Here is an 18,317-nt window from a genome sequence, read left to right on the forward strand (position 1 = left end):
AACAACAAAACATTGATATCAAAGAGTGCTCAACTCTAGTTTGAACTTTAGCAGCTATTGCATCAGCAGACCATGAACTCAAGGCTCATGTGACATTAGGATAATAAGCAGAAAGTTGATGGTGAGTTGTTTTTCTTGCTTGATTCTGTGTAATTCTACTGTGTAAGTTTTGCTAAAATGCAGTAATTGAACAAATCCCATGGGCATGTGATGGGGAACTCATCATCATTGAGTCATGTGGCAAGATTGCATGGTTTGTCCATTAGGAGGTCCAAAACCATAAAAATGATTTTAGTCATAAATCTGTCAGTCTTTTATCTTGTTTGAATTAGTAATAAGCAATAATTCAAATTAGACCCAGAAACACAATTGCATGCCAGCTAAAATATAGTTTTGAGAGGCATTTAAGGAATATACAGTATGTGATTTAGGCCCTTAAGCTATTTTACTTTTTTTTTTCTCATAAATATACAGAGCAAATAGGATCAGAAGCCAGTAAAGGCATTTTTTTTAAACAAAGCAGAGAATTGTAAATTATGTACTCTTCTAAATTTAATACTATTCATATTAAATGAGTTTCACTGTTTTGTGCTTTGTCAGTTTTAAGTTAATATCAAGCATTTACACTCTCCATCATGTATTTTTAATTTAAGTTTAGAAGATATTAAGAACCAATAATTAATTAAAATAATTTGTCACCGTTTTTTTTTTGTCACAGTCCCCTCCTTGAACCGCCACCTTAACATGGTGGAGGGGTTTGAGTGCTCGAATGATCCTAGTAGCTATGTTGTCTGGGGCTTAAATGCCCCTGGTAGGGTCTCCCATGGCAAACAGGCTCTAGGTGACGGGTCAGACAAAAAGCGGTTCGAGAATCCCTCATGATGACTACAGAATCGAGGCACGCAACGTCGCCCGGTACGGCAGAGCCGGGGTCCCACCCTGGAGCCAGGCCTGGGGTCGGGACTCGTTGGAGAGCGCCTGGTGGCCCGGTTGCTCCTCGCGGGACTTGGCCGGGCCAAGCCCGAACCAGAGACGCGAGACCATCCCCCAGTGGGCCCACCACCTGCAGGGGGAACCGTGAGGGACCGGTGCAAAGAGGATTGGGCGGCGGACGAAGGTGGAGACCTCGGCGGCCCAATCCCCGGATGCTTAGACTGGCTCTAGGGACGTGGAATGTCACCTCGCTGGGGGGGAAGGAGCCTGAGCTGGTGCGGGAGGTCGAGAGATATCGACTAGAAATAGTCGGGCTCGCCTCCACGCACAGCGTGGGCTCTGGAACCCATCTCCTTGAGAGGGGCTGGACTCTCTTCTACTCTGGAGTGGCCCGCGGGGAGAGGCGGTGGGCTGGTGTGGGTTTGCTTGTTGCCCCCCAGCTCAGCCGTCTCGTGTTGGGGTTTACTCCAGTGGATGAGAGGGTCGCATCCCTGCGCCTTCGGGTTGGGGAGAGGTCTCTGACTGTCATTTCGGCCTACGGGCCGAGTGGTAGTGCAGAGTACCCGGCCTTCTTGGCGTCCCTGTCAGGAGTGTTGGATAGTGCCCCTCCTGGGGACTCCATTATTCTGCTGGGGGACTTCGATGCCCACGTGGGGAACGACAGTGACACCTGGAGAGGCGTGATTGGGAGGAATGGCCTCCCCGATCTGAATCCAAGCGGTGTTTTGTTATTGGACTTATGTGCTAGTCACAGATTGTCCATAATGAACACCATGTTCAAACATAAGGGCGTCCATCAGTGCACTTGGCACCAGGATACCCTAGGCAGGAGGTCAATGATCGACTTTGTTGTCGTATCATCAGACCTTCGGCCGCATGTTTTGGACACTCGGGTGAAGAGAGGGGCTGAGCTGTCCACTGATCACCACCTGGTGGTGAGTTGGATCCGCTGGAGGAGGAGAAAGCCGGACAGACTTGGCTGGCCCAAGTGCATAGTGAGGGTCTGCTGGGAACGTCTGGCAGAGCCCTCGGCCAGGGATGTATTCAACTCTCACCTCCGGGAGAGCTTTGACCAGATTCCGAGGGATGTTGGAGACATAGAGTCCGAATGGACCATGTTCTCCACATCTATTGTCGATGCTGCTGCCCGTAGCTGCGGCCGTAAGGTCTGCGGTGCCTGTCGTGGCGGCAATCCCTGAACCCGGTGGTGGACACCGGCAGTAAGGGATGCTGTCAAGCTGAAGAAGGAGTCCTATCGGCTGTGGTTGGCTTGTGGGACTCCTGAGGCAGCTGACGGGTACCGTGGGGCCATGGGTGCCGCGGCTCGGGCAGTGGCAGAGGCAAAAACTCGGACCTGGGAGGAGGTTCGGTGAGGCCATGGAGAAGGACTACCGGTTGGCCCCGAAGCGATTCTGGCAAACCGTCTGGCGCCTCAGGAGGGGGAAGCAGTGCTTCGCCAACACTGTTTACAGTGGGGGTGGGGAGCTGCTGACCTCGACTGGGGACATTATCGGCCGGTGGAAGGAGAACTTCGAGGATCTCCTCAATCCTGCCATCACGCATTCCCTGGTGGAAACAGAGGCTGGGGACTCGGGGTGTGACTCTTTCATCACCCAGGCTGAAGTCACCAAGGTGGTTAAAAAGCTCCGCGGTGGCAAGGCTTCGGGGTTAGATGAGATCCGCCCTGAGTACCTCAAGTCTTTGGATGTTGTGGGGCTGTCATGGTTGACACGCATCTTCAACATTGCGTGGCGGACGGGGACAGTGCCTTTAGATTGGCATACTGGGGTGGTGGTCCCCCTTCATAAGAAGGGTGACCGGAGGGTGTGTTCCAACTACAGGGGGATCACACTCCTCAGCCTCCCTGGTAAGGCCTACGCCAGGGTATTGGAGAGGAGAGTCCGGCCGATAGTCGAACCCCGGCTTCAGGAGGAGCAGTGTGGTTTTCGTCCCGCCGTGGAACACTGGACCAGCTCTATACCCTCTACAGGGTACTCGAGGGTTCATGGGAGTTTGCCCAACCGGTCCACATGTGTTTTGTGGACCTGGAGAAAGCATTTGACTGTGTCCCTCATGATGCCCTGTGGGGGGTGCTCCAGGAGTATGGAATCGGGGGCCCCTTACTAGGGGCCATCCGGTCTCTGTACGAGCGGAGCAGGAGTTTGGTTCACATTGCCGGCACTAAGTCGGACCTGTTCCTGGTGCATATTGGACTCCGGCAGGGCTGCCCTTTGTCACCGGTCCTATTCATAACTTTTATGGACAGGATTTCTAGGCGCAGCCAAGGGCCGGAGGGGGTCTGGTTTGGGGACCAGAGGATTTCGTCTCTTCTTTTTGCAGATGACGTGGTCCTGCTGGCCCCATCTAGCCAAGACCTACAGCATGCACTGGGGCGGTTCGCAGCCGAGTGTGAAGCGGCTGGGATGAAGATCAGCTCCTCCAAGTCCGAGGCCATGGTTTTCGACCGGAAAAGGGTGGCTTGTCCTCTTCAGGTTGGAGGGGAGTTCCTGCCTCAAGTGGAGGAGTTTAAGTATCTCGGGGTCTTGTTCACAAGTGAGGGAAGAATGGAGCGGGAGATCGACAGACGGATCGGTGCGGCTGCCACAGTAATGGGGGCGCTGTGCCGGTCCGTTGTGGTGAAGAGAGAGCTGAGCCGAAAAGCGAAGCTCTCAATTTACCGGTCGGTCTACGTTCCTACCCTCACCTATGGCCATGAACTTTGGGTCATGACCGAAAGAACGAGATCCCAGATACAAGCGGCTGAAATGAGCTTCCTCCGTAGGGTGGTCGGGCACTCCCTTAGAGATAGGGTGAGGAGCTCGGCCATCCGGGAGGAGCTCGGAGCAGAGCCGCTGCTTCTCCACATCGAGAGGAGCCAGTTTAGGTGGCTCGGGTATCTATACCGGATGCCTCCTGGACGCCTTCCTCGGGAGGTGTTCCAGGCACGTCCCACCGGGAGGAGGCCCAGGGGACAGCCCAGGACACGCTGGAGGGACTATGTCTCTCGGCTGGCCTGGGAACGCCTTGGGCTCCCCCCGGAGGAGCTGGTGGAGGTGTCTGGGGAGAGGGATGTCTGGGCGTCTCTGCTGAGTCTCCTGCCCCCGCGACCCGGTCCCGGATAAAGCGGAAGACGACGAACGAACGAACGAACGAATTTGTCACAGTCACATAAATTTGTGGAAAATGTTTCAAAGCGACAGTGTGGGAAAAAATAACCTGTCCTGAAGAACATGGGTATCTGAACTATCCTCCAACTGTTATACTTTTAAAACAACATTGCATTTGAATCTACATTATACTGTAAATATATTTAATTCAATGAGCCATTCACAAGCAGATTTTGACATTGAGGTTAGAAATGATAATTCATTTGACGTCACATATGGAGTTTAAAGTAAAAACATCCTCCGCAGAAGGCGTCCGCATTGAAATGTTCTGTACTGGGCAGCATGTTTCCAAACATCAACTCCCATCTTCAGAGGATATACTCTAAGAGTCTGATGGACAGATTATATATAAAGGAATTGTTTCAGTATGAAGCAAAAGATTGTTTAGGTGTAGCAGGCCTGTGAGAAGTGGGACAGAGTCAGTGACAGCGTGAACTACACACCACCTCCCCAACCTAACATTGTCCGCTCTGCAGAATACCTTTTTATTAACTGTGGAAAGGCAGCTGCTCTGCATAAGTCAAGATTATGTTGACCAAATCATGTCACCAATATTTCTGTACGACCTAAGGAACACTTACTTATCTTTTTTAAGATGAGAAGAAGGACTTTGTCTTGGTCTTTCTAACACATGAACATGTTTTCATCTAAATCATTTCTCCTGTCCTGCTGGAGGATGACCCTCTGCCTCATGGAGGCTCAACTCTGTACCTTTTAATAATGGGTTACAAAGTGCTCCATATGTTGAAAGCTTGGGATATTGGTTTCTAACATAACCCTGCTTGAAACATCTGACCTGTTTGCTGTGTTGCTTGGTCTTCATGATGGTGTTTGTTTATCTTCTCTACATAAACTACTGAGGCCTTCACAGAACAATGCAATTATACTAAGATTTAGTTAAACAGATGGACTTTATTAATTAATTAGACCCCTGAAGGCAAATAATCTCATTGCCTTTTATTCAGGGGTGTCCATGTAAAGGGACTGAATACAAAAGCACACCACACTTTTCAGTTTTGTTTGTAAAAGAAAAAGGGACAACCATGTTTTATGATCGTTTATGTTAAAAAACACAGTGGAGCAAGAGCAGCAGGTTACACGACTCCCCAAATAATCTCTGAATGCGGAAACGTCACACACTGGACCTCAAGCAATTTTGATTCTGTGGTTCTTCACAATTCTTTCAGACTCTGGAATCTTGATTTTCCAAACAAAATGCAAAATATGCACCCAATAGTCCAGCACTTTTTCTCCCTAGCAGAGGACAGGTAAAATGCTTCTAACATTGTATCTGGTTCAGGAGTGGTTAAGGAATGAAACAAGTGTAGACCATTTCCTGGATAGAGCTGTGTGGTGGTTTTTGAAGCACTGACTCAAGGTGCAATCCACACCTTTTGAATCTCCCTGATATTCTTAAATGGGCTTTGCTTCACAATTCTCAATCCTGTGCTTATCCTTGTTGCTTGTACAACATTTTTTCTTCCACCAAACCTTCCCTTAATGTGCTTGGAGACAGCTTTTTTAAGGACGACCTTTTTTGGCTTGTGGAGGGTGTTGATCAATGTAAGCTGGACAACTGTAAGTCAGCAGTCTTCGCCATGATTGTGCAAGGAAACAACATCCCTCTTCATTCTTCAGTATGATTTCAGAAGCTGAATTTTGGGTTTCCATTAGCTGTCATCCATATTCATCCAATTTAACAAAAGTACAATCTTGATATTTGTGTGCAATGATCTCATTTTCTGAACTGAATCAACTTTTTAATTATATTCTAACTAAATGAGATCTATCTATAAAGCTCACTTAAATTCATGCGGAGTTTTTAAATAGGTGTGGTGGACGTGGATGGAGAGAGAGAAACGTTTTCGTTCCCAGAACCCAACCGGAGGACCGAAGATATCGCTTAGTCACGCCGTTAGTTAACCGGGAGAAGAGAAGCAGCGCCTCCCCCGTGTACTCACCGATTGGTTAGTGCGCCTCTCGGGCTCGCCTACCCCTCAGACAGTGTTCAGCTAGGGCGGGGCTGACTCTCCTCGAACCTGAATTACCCTACAACCGGCGGCAGAGAGGGAACTTCGGTCGCTCGATTCATGGAACAACGTGGAAATGCTCCGTCCGTAGGAGAGAAGGGGTCCGGACAGCAGCCATATCCCTCTCACGCCCATCTGTTTTCCTGCTTCTGCCTCTGCTGAGTCCAGCACTGAAGGGATTGGATTTTACGCACGGCACCAGGACTGATATTTAAAAAAATAAATAAAATCACACATCTGCTCGGTGGAAAAGAAACGCCGTTTATTGCTGCGCCGCTGTTAGGATGATGTGACAAACCGGAGATCTGCTGCCTGTGGAAGAATCTCAGAATACGGATATATTTTATTCAGCTGGACGCTATAAGGGTGAGTTGAGTCTTTTTTTTTTTTATCGTGACTGTGCTGCTGTGGTCGACCCATACGGAAGCCAGGAAGGCAGTCGGGAGAAGCGCTCAGCGTCGTGATCATTAAGGAGGAAACCAGCTGCTTTAAAGTCAACTGAATTTAATGGCCAATTAACTGGTCAGCCTGAGAACCCTTAAGATTCAGGTGGCAGGTGACACTTTGGGACACTGTGTTCTGTGCTGTTTGCTGCGGTTTGTAGAGGAGTTGTCATCGTGAAAGTGGGAAATTTAAAGTGTTCCAGTCCAGCAGCTTATAATTGGGTTCACTCTACCAGGCCCAACCAGCTTTATTATAATTCTTTTAAAGGCGGTGTATACTGAAGGTGCCCCAGTGAAATGAATGAGGAGGGTTTGTAAATAACTTTTTCTATTTGAGCTCATACTTTAATAAAACAAGGAGACATTATTTAAATACAACCCACACAAGGTTTGTTTCTAATTATTATGTTTGGGGTAAGCTTCAGTGTGTGATAAGGGACTGTGGTGACTGATCAAGCAACTCACACCATTTACAGTTTCACCATGACCTCATTCTAATTCTTCTTCTTCCTGGTCACCATCAGCATCCTTCTCCTCATGCAAATCAGCTTACACATTTCCTTTTACACTGTTGCACTTGTTTGAATATATAAATGTTAGTGCAGGTTTACCAGAAAAGAGAACCAAGTGCCACCTTGTGATGTGTTTTTTTGTCCCAAAATCACTGCCTTTTTGTTGCATTAAACAACTGTGACTTAAAGTGACTCATAGTTAAAAGTCACGATTACAGCAACCCCCAAAATACCAAAATTTGACTCGGTGTTCTAAGACGCTATCACGAGCAGCCTACATATTAACAATCTGCGATCTTGTTGACAAGTTTCGCTCATCACTGTCCTACAATACCTGGCCAGGCCGAAGTGAAACCGTAGCCACACTGTATTGGAAACTGCTGACTTATTTTGGCAGACAGGACATAGCAGCACATGGCCAAGTTTGTGTGCCCAGTGTTCCTAAAACATTATCACATGGAGCAAGAGGGGTGGGTGATATAATCAGACCAATAAAGCAAACCCCTGTTGTGTGATAGTGGCAGTCATGCTCATCTTCTGTCTCTGCTCCAACTGGATCCCAGAGAGACAATTCCCAAAGTGTGCTGCTTCTCATGGTACTGGAAAGCAGCTCTGACGAAGAAGATCTCTCATTCAGCCTGGCCTTTTATCGACAGGGTAGCATGAGAGTTTTTTAGGCATCTGTTGACAGGGCCACACAGTAATCATGCCAGCATGACTCATGGCACAGTTTCTGTCTGTCAGTCTGGCCAAGTGCACAGTCCTGGAGAAGTTCTTCATGGTCTTACCTTCAAATACAGAGCCGGATTTCATGCTCAGCGCTCATGCTGTCAACTTTCATTCATTGCCAGCCTCCCATAGATATTTTTTTCTATGCACCTAAACTATTCAGCACTAAGAAAACACTCCTCATTTAGTGTATTTTAGTCACTGGCCTATTATCAATTAAAGATGATGCATCTAAAAGGACAACACATTTGTCTAGTTCACATTTGTTTCATATTTGATGCTTGATTTTAAGTTGGACTGCAGGGAAACTTTCTTGCTCACAAATGTGGGTGTACCCTCTGGGGTTGCTGGTCATTTTCTTCCGTTTGTCTAGCTTGAGCTCTCTCTGAGTTGGCTGAAATGAGTTTCGGTTGCCTGAACAGTTCCATGTTTGTGGAGCACATGATTCTCCAAGTAACCTTAGGCTGTTTTAACCCACAAAACACATCTGGATCACATGCAATAGACGTGTTCTTCTGAGAATCGATTTAATCAGGCAATGTATTGTCTCCTTTTATTTATTTGTAAAATGTTGATATATCCATTATTATGACATGCCTTAGATTTTAAAGTCTCAAATGCTTGCAGCATGTATACATGAAAATCCTGTAAGAAAACTTGATAGAAGTGACAAAAGATTTGAGATCGGGGAGTAAAATAACCTTTCAACACCAAGATCCTAAATATACCCCAAGACCTATAACAGAACAGTTTAGATCGACGCATATTCATCTGTTAAAATGGCCCAGTCAAAGTCCAGACCTTTATCTAATTTAGAATCTGTAGCAAGACTTGATGTTCACAGAAACTCTCCATCAAATCTGACAGAGTATGAGCTATTTTTCAAAGAGGAATAGATTTTAGTATCTACATATGCTAAGCTGGAAGAGACATATGACAAAAACTTGCAGCTACATTTACAGTGAAAGGTGGTCCTACAAAGCACTGACTTAGCCGAGCTGAGCACAAATGCACACCACACGTTTCAGATTTTTAATTCATAAAAACATTTGAAAAAACACAAATGACTTCCCCTCCACTTCACTATTATACAGTTCTTTGCGTAGGTCACATTTTATCCTAATGGAATAGAAGTTAGTGGTTGCAATGAGACTAAATGTTAAAAAGGTTAGAGCATGAATACTTTTGTAGGGCCCTGTGTTCTGCTACTGTTAATATTTGCCTGGGTTGACTTGTTAATGGCAGGCATGGCAACAATACCTGGAGCAGTCAAACACGCAGACCAACTTGTTCTTCCAGTCGAGAAACAAAAAGAATGCATGCCTGCATGGTAAATTGTTACAACTGTCCCACAACTGAGGTCAAATGGATCATAGTTTTAGAAGCTCGTCTGCTATGTTAGATGGCTAAAGAGCTCAAAAAGGAGCATTTTCTGGATTTCTCCCATGCACTGGCTCAGTGCCTAGCTGCTTGACTTTGATGTGGTTGTGGTTTTGAGTAAATTGTCAAAAAATGCTGTGTTTTTCACTTTTTTGCATGTGTTACGCTGCGATGTCTGTGGAATGCATCCAAAATATAACATCCAAACAGACACATCCTGCCGTCATATCAGCCGAGTAATGAAAACAACATCAATTGGGTCAGATGTAGACAGTTATTGACATGAAAAACCCCTCATGAGGATTATTGTTCATGTGCGTCTTGGGAGTACAGTATGCAGGCTATTACTCCAGAGTTCAACCATTGCAGCCAGCTGTACCTATCCCCATGACACCTTTAGTGGCTGCATGATGCAGCGACCGGCATGACGATGAAGTCAGTTGTGATGTAATGTTGTAATACAGCAGCAGGGCTATTTCAGGTTTACCTCTAAGCCTCCAATGCTTCCATCTGCCAGCATGCCACCCTGCCTTTCTCCCAGTCAGCACCTCATATGTCATGAGCTGGACATGAACTGGCTTTCGCTGAACGTACTGGAAACTTTTGACACACAGGGAAAGATGTAGAGTGCAACATCGAGTGTCCAAGTCACAATGAATGATTTTATTTAACTCAAACTAACCTTAGATTGTAATATGGACGAAGACGTCTGGTTTTGAATTGGTGTTTTCATTACGTTTGAGGGTGTTTGACCTGAGGGCCATGTTCATTCTCAGAGAGATGGAAGTACGCTATGTGTGTTTCCCACAAGCCTTGTTGCTTCTTTAGTAGAGCAGCAGCAGCACCTTTTTGACCTTTGGTCTTCCTCTTTGAGTTTGAAGAGCTCTCAAAGGTTGGGTTGTTCAAATAACTCAAGAAATTCCCACTTTTACTTGATACACTGAGTGTGAAATATGTATACTGGGTGTGAAAAGTTTTATTTGGAGGAGTAAATAACTGAAACAGGCTTCCGTTACTGCAATACAACTAGTCTGCCAACTAATTTAGTCTCCTTGTTAGAAGTAGGTCTAATTTACACCAATATTACACCCAGATGCACCTCGAGAGGTGGTCACAAACCAATAATCACAGTGAGCTGCAAGGATTGTAGGCAGTGTGCTGTGGCTATATGACAAAAGCAAAGACAGTCTGTTGGTGTCACTGATCAGCAGAATCTTATGCAGAAAAGAACAGGATGAGGATGCCAATGAAACACATTTTCTTGCTGGCCTAAAGCTATTTAGCTTATTTTTACATTGCTCCATTAATTAGAATTTTGAAGAATTGTTTTTATCATAATCCCTATTTGTGCATATGAATGTTTAGCACACTTTTAACATTACATAAGATCACTAAAATATACACATTTAATTCTATAAAAGGTAAAATTTTAGATCCATTCGACAGTTTTATGAAATTGTTTGTGTCAACAGGATATTGATTTACCACCTTCTCACAGTGATAAAAATCTTACACAGAGTAAGTAAAACTAATGGACAGTCAATTAGCTTGGCTTTCTTTTCATTCTGAGTGACTAAGGATGTGGTGGAAAAAAACAACAGGGATGTTTAGAGCCTGAGTTGTCAGAATCCATTTATAGTATATAGATGTCTATGATGCTTTATTATACACTCATAAATTAAAATGCCAGGAAAAATTATGCCTCACATTGGATTGAGTGACTTGTCTCCTAAGGCACTGAATGCATTAGGACATCCTGCTTGCACAGAGGTCGGCAAGATATAGACTAAATCCCTGACATGTATTTTGTGTATATTTCTGTTAAATGCTGCAAGTTTCTAGCCACGCCCCTTTGGTTCCATAATCTCAGCTACATGCTCTAAGGCACACACAGCCCATGTTCTTGTCGGATCAATTGTATGATGTGCAGAAATAAGGTAATCAATAACAGGGGTTTGTGGTTGTGTTTTTTTTTTTTTGCTGAATTACAACACTCAATGCAAAGGGTTTAGTTTTAAAGCAGAAGAACAAGTGTTAAAGGTAACTTTTGTCCACACATAAAGTTGAAAGCATCTTGCTAGGGGAGCTAGTATTAGCCTGCCGTTCCTGGAAAGCCCTCACTATGCAAGGATCCCAAGCAGTAGTAAGATGCGTGATTCCTGAGGAACTTGTAGCTATACTAATTTAGAAAACAAAGCTTCATGTGTTTTAGGTGATGTTAGAATGTTACAGCAATTTTATTTTACCCAGTTAACACTGTTGGGTGGTGGGGTTGCATGATTTTTATGTTCATATCATTGTACTGTAGTTCTATACTTTTTCTTTTCTTTTATTATTAACATGTAACTTTGTTTTAATTATGAAAATAGTAAGATAATTAACAGGTAGAATTTTTAGATGCCATTAAATTCAGATTATTTTCTCTGAAACCTCTGAAATGTTAGCTATTAACCACAACATTATAGAAACTCAATATTTTGTTTTGTATAACGTGAAATTCAGAAAAATTTAAATTGAAAAACCAAAATTGGGAAAATTGGAATAGATTTTTATTGGGTCATAAACTACCCAGTTCCATAAGAATTAAAATGATTAAAGCCCTAATGCCTAATTAATTATATCTTAGTCCTTTCTACAGATTCTATAGGACCCTAAAGTAAAGAAGGTTATTTTACAGTATGTTTATTTTAGACAAATTCAGAATAGATGGCTAAGATGTTTAAATAAACAAATTTAACTTGATTGTATTTTTCCATGACAAAGATAAAAATTACAAAGGTGTGTTTAAAACAAATGGCTTTCAGAATTGCTGAAAGGCAGGTAAAAAATATATATATAATTTCCACTCCTCCCCCTAACCAAGAATAAGAACAAAACCTAAGATAAAATAAAAATATTATTGAAATGTTTATTATTATTAATAGTTTGTAAATTTAGACCATGTTCTGCTTTTATCGGTGCTGTTTCGTAGCTAGCTCATTGTTGGTTCAGACGTCCAACTCAAGGAACACCCAAACTGATACACTATCGCAGCCCTGATACAACGCCAACAAGAGTGAGGTTTTAAATAAGGAACCCCCCACGCCCCGCAACTCCACCCAGGCCAAGTCCTGCTTTGCTCCCAGCTCCTCTATTTTTAGAGCCGTCAGTTGTCATGCCCAGAGTTTGTGAATCCTCATTGTGTACCAAACTGCTAAACCTATGCTGACTGTTCCTTGGATGGAAGCACACACAAATTTGTATCTGGAGAGTTTCAGCAGTCCCACCAACATCCACTAAACTCGCTCCAGCTGCTTTCCTAGAAATGGAAAGGGCGTGTTTTGGGCTTGTGTAACATTTCTTATTTTTGACTTATTTTTGACTCTGATGATGTAGATCTGTCTTGAGTCTGAATTTTTGATTTCCTTTTCTGCTAAAATGGAATCTTTTACATATCAATAGACAAGTGCTTTTTAAACGTTTGGGTACCAGCTTTTTTGACTTAAGTAGATTGGAATTTGTTTTGTTATCCGTCAGAGGCGTTGAAGTGGCAGGAAGCCAGTTGCATTTTACATCTTTGAGCATATACCTCACAATGCAACTCTCAACTTGCTCTGTCTGCATTCGCTTTCTACTTACAAATATTGTTAACATTCCTGCTATTTCCCAGCTAGCCCAGCTTGTAATACTGTGCAGGGAAAAAACTATGTACCCCTCATTTATGATGACCATGCCCAGTTTTAGAGAAGGCAATATGTGGTGTTAGTATATCTTCCCTTAAACGCACAAACACAAACTTTTATATAGAAGCAATAAAGTCTTTTTAACTAGGGTTCAAACATGACGTTCTGTCTACCAAACCAAACATTTAGCAGTGATTTCATTATTTGTCTTTGGTGACATTACTAATTGTGTGTGCTCTGTCATGAGTTGGAAAAACTGACTTTAGTTCCTATATATATATATATATATAAAAAAAAAAAGTGTGTGTGTGTTTTCCCTTGTTCCATCAGTTGTAAGGAGGCCTTCCTATTTGTGGGCTTTGGGACTGTCCCAAAGGAGCTGCCCCCGTCTTCCCTGTTTTCCGTTGATTTTGTCAGGAATTTTCCACAGGTCTTTCATCCCTGATGTATGGGTTTAGTCTCCCCACTTCCTTAGCATTCATCCTTGGTTTTACAAGTCTTTGTACCCCCCTCAAAGATTCAGCCTTACCCACTTTGACAATCTGGGTGAATATTAATGTAAATAATTATTGTGAACTGTAGCAATCCATCAGTCATCCATCAGCAATCTATCAGTAAACGAATTATAGAAAAAAAATAACATCTGAATCATAACATACTGAACTAATGCTAAAACAAAGCAAGTCTTATCAACTGAAAAGCAAAGCATTTACAATCCTTTGAAAGAAGACAACTAGCCGATAAAGAAAACAACAGCTCAGACTGTGAGAAGAAAAACAACAAAGCTTTTACAGTGAGACGTCTGTTGTTTTCCCAGTGTGGATACTTTATCTCTCAGACAAGGATCCAACTGCCCTCATATTCTGGTAAAAACACACTTTATTATTTCTTTGTGGTTCTTTTCTTCTTCTGCTCTGCTGAGTAGAGAGTGCACAAACCAGCACATTGCCTCTTACAGGCTATAGTAAAAAAACTGTAGATATCTGAGCGGAACGCGATTATTCAGCTGAAGTAAAAATAGTATGAATAGGAGCATGTGCTTTTCCACGAGGTCCAAACATCTCCCGTACACAGACACAGAGGTGTAAGTCCAGCCCTTATGAGTTTGCAGGAGTCTGAGTGTCAGATACCCAGAGAAAGATGAATAATGATGGTCTGAGTACAAGTTCTTTGACCAAACTGTCATTTTGAAGATGGGGTTTGGGGGAGGGATTCACGAGCATTCACATCAGCACCCACTCAGTGCATTTAACAAAGATGTCGGTTGGTTGGGTTTGACGAGGGGTGTAGTGTCAGCTGCTTACAGGACCACCAAAATCTTAATGGATATGTGGCTCCCTCCTCAACCATCTCTTTGACTTAAAGACACATCTGGACACAAAACAGACCTTTTTTAGTCTGCCAAGGAGTTCAGGAGAGTGGTGATGGTATCTTTTTTGGTGGTTTGGATTTCTAGAGGTCCTTCACTTTGGATTGAACACCAGGAAACAAGTTTCTTTTTTAGATGCATCCTATCTCTTAACACCCTTGAATCAAATAAATGGCTCCTTACAAGGCTCCTGCAGAGCTGAATGAGGAAATTCAGCAATTTGATTCAGGTGTGCTGAAGCAGGAATGCAGCTAAAAGTTGCAGGGTGGTTTCTCTTGAGGACTGGGCAGCCCTGGCATAGAGTATGATACTGAACAGTAATCACAACCACGGCTCCAAACACTGACTAAGGGCTGGACTTGGTCGGGCCCATCTCTTGCTTGGATGTAAAGCTTTGTTTTTTTTTCTTGTTCCCTTAGGTTTAGATTTCATACTCGGACAAAAAAACAAAGTTCCTCATGTCTAATGAACCCATGTGGTGAACCTGCCCATCACGAATGCATTTTGCAAACATTGGTGCTGCAATGTGAGCAATCAGAGTTATACCTCTTCAACATCGGATGCATCACTGATGTAAAACGTTTACCACAAAATGTGCTCCTTTCTAAATAAAACGGTCTGCTAAGAGTTAGTTTGCACAAGCGATTTTAAACGCACATAGTCATGTCACAGAAAAAGCAGTTTGACACTTTGTTGACAATTTGTTTTCGCCGTAATGAACTTTTAACATTAAGCATTGTTATCAATAATTAGGGGTTATTCTAATATAGTGATCAACCTATATTCTTGTTTTGTCTTGTAAGAGCATCCAACATAGCTTCAGGTGGTTTTATATCAACAAATCGGGACAATAACAGTTTGGATTGACACAAAATATACTGTAACAAGTCTGTCATTTGTTAGAGCTGCTTCTGAGTAAAACTAGTAAAGCCATCAAAAGATTTTCCCTTATTGGGCGTAGAGACCCAAATCTCACTTCACATTTGTCCAATGCACATAATTTATGTGATCTACCAAAATGTCTGGTTGGACTTGCTCTCTTGTTAGACCCAAGGATAGTTTTTTCTGTGGATTGAAAATGGCGTCAAAGCCCTCAATGTTTTCAGTTCTTTATCCGTTTCATATTACAGTTAAAGCAGAGGACATGATGTGTTTGATTTACATGTAACTGATTTGTGAGATTGTGCCGCATGAGGCTATTGAAAGCACCTCACACATACTTTGAATATTGACTTATCTGTGGGTCACATAATGCTCTACCATGCAAGCTTAATATTACTTTTTATAATACCTTGCAGCCTTACTTCCTTTTCGTCCATTATGCCTATTGAGCACATGAAAGAGATTCAAATTTGGGAGCGTATTATAATTACCTAACCGCTGTGTGGGGAAGTAGAATGATTTGCCCTCCGTCTAATCCAGAGAGGGGCCAGAAGATTAAACATGTCTCTGCTGCTGCTGTTGTCACCACAAAAATAAAAAAAATAATCCTCCTCCCTGCATAGAACCAAGTTTAAACATTTGTCACTTATAGTAGCACTGTATTAAAGTCTCTATATGTATTTTAGTGATAGGACAGATGGTGATTTCATATTCTCTGTATGATTTGCATACATCTAAGCACCATTGGGTACAAAAGTTGCCATGTGCATGTTAAGTCTTATACTACTGTATGGCTCAGTGATGAAGCAAAAACATATTATTTTTAGATTTTTTTTTTTTTTTACAGTAATATCATAATTTTATCTTGAAGATACAGTGTCTTCTTTAACTCTCATCTGAGCTTTATACTACGATAACCCAGAAGGTCCCAGAAGACAAGTTAAAAAAAAAGTCTAAAGTCTTTGTTTTGCGAATTAATTGTAGCTCTGTATTTGTGAAGTTTTATTGTTTTAGATCAGACATCTACGCTTATATTTTATCCTTGATAATATGGGTAATACCCATTCTTCTACAGTACAAGCCACACTTGACATGTCGGATAGGACGCTGAAATATCTTGCTGATCTCTGTGCAGCAGGCTTGCCTTTCTCAGAAGGCAGTTTTTTTTTCTCACATTACAGTCACGTACGCCTTGTCATGGCCAGAGATGGGATGTGTAAGTTTACACGTGCCGTGTGGATGTGTTACTGTGCTTGCGAGCATTTGTATGTTGTTTCCTTGGTTGTGTTGACCGGACACTAAGAATGCACCCGGTTTGCAGCGTGTTTCCTGCCTTCATTTACACATCACCCCTCCCCTGCTCTGCATTTCCTTCCTTCCAGTGCTCCCCAGTAAAACAAGCAGTAACCATACCTCCTCAAGCTGGTGGTCTTCCACAGAGGATGTGACATCAGCTTTAATGTCCATCCTTTGTGGAGTATTTTTATTTCTGCTGATTGGTTAGATAACAATGATCACCTGCACTGTTGTATTGCTCTTGCATCTTATACTGCTCTATATTTACTCTCACTCACTTAAAACTGTGCACATATATTTATATTATATTGTAGATATGTTTATACTGTTTAATTTGTACTGTATTGCACCGACTACGCCAAAACAAATTCCTTGTATGTCCAAAAACGTACTTGGCAATAAAGCTTTTCTGATTCTGATTCTGATTCTAACTATGGTATTTAAAAAAAAAAAAAAAGACATTTGCATTAGTAAGTCTATAGCTTAGCTTTTTGCACTATACACACCTATATGATGACACTGCTAAACCTCGATTAAATTAACTAGCCGTGTGCCTCATGTCGATGAATTCTTCTCAGCTGGGAATTTGCTTAGTCCGCCATTTCCATTGATGGAGGAATGAAAACTTAAGCCAGCCCTTGCTTTTTTTTTTTGACTATCATCAGACTGCACAATGACCCTTGTTCAGCCCAGTCCACACCAGTCCATACAATGAAGCCTTTTGTAGTCTTAAATCAGGCTGATATCATGCTGGAAACTATGCAGATGTGGATCACATGTTGTCAAGACATGCTCTTTCAGAGATACTCACCTACTCGGACTTTCTGGAGACATTAATTTGGTGGTATGAAATCCATGGATACATTTTGGTGAACCAAAAAGACTTGACCTTAATTGTTTGGTCAAAACAACAGTTCTATTTAGTTGTCCAATTTACAGAATTAAAGTTGGCAGCAGAAGTTTTCCCAGAGGATATATTTGAAGTGTAAGGTTCAGGGGTGCTTTATTAATACTCGTAAGTAGATTTGCTTTCAGTGGTTCAAAATATTCACACATTCATACAAACATCTTGGCTCACAAAGAAGTATTCAAATAAATATAACAATGCTCAAAGTGCTACAAGCTTCATAAATGAAATCAAAGCAGGACACAGAAGATGATGTAGTGACATTATCTATATTCGTGGATACCATCAACTAGTGTTATGTAAATTTACAAAACAAATTTTTTCCATCTCTTTGGCCTTGTCTGCATTGTAACCGTCTTTTAGGAGCCCAGAAATATGGTTGGTCACCCTAGTTGCTCAGGAAGGGTGTGTGTTATATTTCAGTAACCTTTTTAATCACATAATCTGCATAATATTCAGCGGTCCCTTCTTTTTCCATTGTGTTACATACTATCAGTGCCGTTCAACTTTCCTTTTTTTTAATAAAATTATTATAGTTTATCCTTATTCTTCCATTTTTAGTTGACATATTAAGAAACTGTCTCATTTTGATATTTTATCTCAGGATTTAGCCTACGCTGCTTCCCTTATTTTCTACAGTCTCCTTCAGCCACTGTGCTTAATTTGCGAGGGTATTATAAGTTATTTTTTACAGTCTTTCTTAAACAGGGAAATAAAAATGTAAATACCAAGCGTACTGCTAGACTTTGGTAAGTGTAGCAATTGAATTGTAGTGTCATTGTGGAGGAGTTTATTATACCTGGGAATAACAGTCAGTCTCCTAACCACAAGGTGTCACTGTTGAGAAAATATCTCTCAACAACAGAAAAAAAAGTGTAAAGGAAGTATATAGGTAACACTCAAACAAACGTAATATGTTGACCCTTATAATTGCAAAATCAACAACCACATTTCCGACCTGTTTCTTTTCCATTATCAAGAAGTGCAGCTCTCTCTTGAGCTTTAGC

The 18,317-nt window shown here is 42.4% G+C and overlaps 1 protein-coding gene across 1 annotated transcript in view; it reads left to right on the top strand.

Annotated features, from left to right (window-relative positions):
* Positions 1-6,054: 6,054 nt before the first annotated feature.
* LOC124863332 (inactive rhomboid protein 1) overlaps positions 6,055-18,317 on the top strand; it is a 32,760-nt gene continuing 20,497 nt past the window's right edge. The window contains exon 1 of the mRNA XM_047357667.1: positions 6,055-6,496. The gene's annotated coding sequence lies outside the window, so the exon portion shown is untranslated. The remainder of the gene's footprint in view (positions 6,497-18,317) is intronic.

This window comes from Girardinichthys multiradiatus, chromosome X (genome assembly GCF_021462225.1).
Source record: "Girardinichthys multiradiatus isolate DD_20200921_A chromosome X, DD_fGirMul_XY1, whole genome shotgun sequence".
NCBI lineage: Eukaryota > Metazoa > Chordata > Actinopteri > Cyprinodontiformes > Goodeidae > Girardinichthys > Girardinichthys multiradiatus.